This window comes from Pteropus alecto, unplaced genomic scaffold (genome assembly GCF_000325575.1).
Source record: "Pteropus alecto unplaced genomic scaffold, ASM32557v1 scaffold3, whole genome shotgun sequence".
In the NCBI taxonomy this organism is placed as follows: Eukaryota; Metazoa; Chordata; class Mammalia; order Chiroptera; family Pteropodidae; genus Pteropus; species Pteropus alecto.
Window position 1 is genome coordinate 5,714,543 of NW_006442484.1, and position 3,320 is coordinate 5,717,862.

The following is a 3,320-nucleotide window of genomic DNA, read 5'->3' on the forward strand; positions in this document are numbered from 1 at the left end:
GGGGGAGGTGGGGTTGGGGATCTCAGGAGACTGGCGTCCCAGAGAGAGGAATGAGTACCTGTGGCAAGAGTTGGGGGCATTAGTTGCAGAGAAGAGAAGGGCCCTGAAAGGTTATGGAGGGATTTGAAACCAGAGTTTAGACCTGCTGTGATAACAACAGGTAACAATGGTAGCTTCTTGAGCAAGGGAGTGGCGGCAGGGAGGGATGCTGGGGTTGGGGATGGGCTCAGGAAAGGGGGAGAGATGAAGATGGGTTATTGATACAAGTCTCTGCACACACCCGTGGCAAATCTTTCACCCACTGAATGCTTGGTTTCCCATTCATTTACTAAATTAACCTTAAAAGCTACCATCACAAATTGCATTTCAAATGACGTGAGAAAATGCCCACAGTGTAACACTGAGTGAAAAACCAAGAAGTCTTTGAGTACGTACATTATAATCTCGAGATTGTAAGAAAAGTGAGGTGTCTGTGTTTGTTGGGATGCAACTGCTCAGATCGTTTTAAGATGAAGATTGTTTTTTTCTTTTTGTCTTTCATTGCCAAACATCTTCTTTCACCTCCTGGGAAGATTTCTACCTTAGCCTCTGCTGCCCCTAAGGTAAGAGGAACTAGTTTCCGGTTACAAATGCTTTAGCCTCTGGATTTTGTGGACTTCCAAGTTCATTGGGAAAAGACAAGAGCCAGGAGTGTGTGGCAAGGAAAAGCGGGGTTGGAGGGGTTCCCCCAAACGGAGGGATTCTCTGGGCCTGGGCTGGGTGAGGGGACGTCAGGGGCCCTGGAGGCCCCAGGGGAGGCCCGAGGTGTCAGTGTGCACAGGGGCCTCTAGGGTCTGCTGCACAGGTGCCAGTTTTCAAACTCTCCGAGATCCCTGCATCCCAAAGAGATACACACGTTGCTGCAGAGCCATGGTTTTGCTCCAGGGTTGCTCATGTGGATGAACATAGGTGACTGGTGACCCGGGGCCCCTCGACAGCCCTCCCCACTTATACATCTTGGCACTGTATGAGATCCAGAACCAGGGCACCATCCAGGGGTGGGGGAAGCTCAATCCACCCTGAGCTGATTTACAGCCCAAAGAGACATGCTATTTCCTATAGACCCAGGTTGGTGGCCCAGAGGTCTCCTCATCAGACATGCTAAAGGAGAGGAGAGGAGGGCAGGGGAGGGTGGGGGAGGGAAGTGGAGGGTGAGGAGAGGAGAGGAGAGGAGTCTGGAGAGAATATAACAACTCTTATCAGCTACTCTTTCTGCAAGTGGAGTTATGGTGAATTTTTTTCTTAATAGCGAGCTATGTTTTTAAAAAATTTTCTACAGTGAGCAGATGCAAAACTTAGAAATTAGAAGAAAAACTAACCCAATCAGGAAAACTAATTCTGGGGAAGCCAGGCTTAAGGGGACAAGGACAGAGTTGTATTGCTGGAGGACCTGGCTCCCAGGGTGGCTTCTGCATTGTCCCCAAGGCAGAAAGACCCAAGGCATTTCTGTGGCAATTGCATACCATTCACTCCTCCCTGACCAGCTGCCACCCCCTCCTCCTGCTTTCACTCACTCCTGGAGGCCAGGTGGTGCTGCCATAATGTTTCCAATTATAGGTGTCATTACCGGCCAGCTGAGGGGGACGAGACTGTGTAATGCCCACCAGTCTACCCCAGACCCCATTCATCCAAGTGCGTTTAGAGCTCAAATTTCTTTCAAGACAATAGGAACATTCTGTATTTTTTCAACTCCTAGTTTAGAGCTCAAATTTCTAAGACAATAGGAACATTCTGTATTTTTTCAACTCCTCTCTCACACTGATTCCCTATCCTGCTTCTCTTTGTGGGTCTCCTGCTCCTATAATGGCACCTACATCCTCCCAGTATCCTGGTTACAGGATTCGTCACAATCTTTTCAACCCTGATAATCAACAAGCCAGCAAGTCCTAAGAATTTGACCTTAAAATCTCACGTTCCCAAACATTTTCCTGCCTTTCAATTCCCTACATTTTCCCATATCTGGCCTTTTCATATTCACTGCAGTGACCTCTTCAGTGGTCTCCCTGCCGCCTCCCCCCGCCCCCCGTCCACCTCCCATAATGTCATACCACGAAAGAGAAAAATACTGGGATTGTGCTTCTTTATTCAAAATGACTTTGATGACACTGTCCTTCCCTCCCACCAAAGCTTATGGGATAAAATTTAAATCCCTTTTCCTGCAGCTCGAAGTCCTTTGTGACCAGCCCTGCTCCCATGGCAGACATTATTAATTGATCACAGCACTCTTCCCTCCGCTCATCCAGGATGCGGCTTCTGAGTTGTCTTTAGGACAACGTATCAGGCACCCCAAAACAACCGATCACAGTTGGCCATCTCGAATCCACAGCTCACCCAGATATCAATGCTTTGCTCTCTCTTGCCCACCCATTCTCCTCCTGCCATGTGGGATGCGTTGACACACTCGCATTGGAATAATCAAGGAAGGTTTGACTAACCACACAGGTATGGGCAGTCGAGGGCTACCCCAAGGGATAGTACATTCTCAGGACCTCGAATGGAGGGGGCTGGGGGAATGAGCACCCTGGCCTTGTTTTCCTGCCTTCCTCACATCACATGCTGGGCTCCCTATTGCTTGAAGCTATAAAAGGCTAGAGGGCTAGATAACCCACTGCAGCAGACCTCACAGGGCAGAGCAAGGCTCAGGGTGGATCTGCGAGATCTTGGGGAAATTCCGGCCCACAGAAGGGCGACCTGCTCAGCCTCACAGATCAGAGAGAAGCCGGTGAGGCTCATGGATGGGCCTCTGAGTGTGCTCATTCTCACGCCCGTGTTCTTTTCCTCTTGCAGCTCCCTCTGCCATGGTGACTTTCGGATCAGCTTCACCTGCCAACATCGCTGGAGCTGGAGCTCATCACTTCTTCCCTGGGGTCCTAGCGCCAGGCAGACGCATCTGGGGAAGGAAAGACATAGCCATTGCTCCCGTTTGCGGGACAAAGACCTAGAAAGAAGCTGAGAGGGCATTTTTGATCCAGGATCTCCTACATAGAGCCCTCATCTCCATCTTCAGCCAAGTCTCTAACTTTATTTCTCCTCCCTGTGTGGCCTGCTAACCATTTCTGCTCCAAAGGGGCAAAGGAGAAAAACAAACAAACAAACAAACAAACAAACAAACAAACAAACAAACCTGTGCCCTGTTGGCCAAGTGAAGGAGTCAGAAGTGTGAAATTTCTTAGATGTTTCATGCCTGGTCTAAAAATTAGTTAAAATTTGTACCTTACTCCATAATATATGTGTCTTTGTTTTGATATCAGAAGAATGGTTTAATGCTCCCAGCTTTATGT

At 48.8% G+C, this 3,320-nt stretch overlaps 1 long non-coding RNA gene across 1 annotated transcript in view; it reads left to right on the plus strand.

Moving 5' to 3' along the window:
• The window catches only part of LOC112470266, a 3,505-nt gene extending 513 nt beyond the window's left edge, over positions 1-2,992 (plus strand). Inside the window, exons 2-3 of the long non-coding RNA XR_003042910.1 lie at positions 573-602; positions 2,827-2,992. This is a non-coding gene — a long non-coding RNA (uncharacterized LOC112470266). The remainder of the gene's footprint in view (positions 1-572; positions 603-2,826) is intronic.
• The last annotated feature ends 328 nt before the right edge of the window (positions 2,993-3,320 follow it).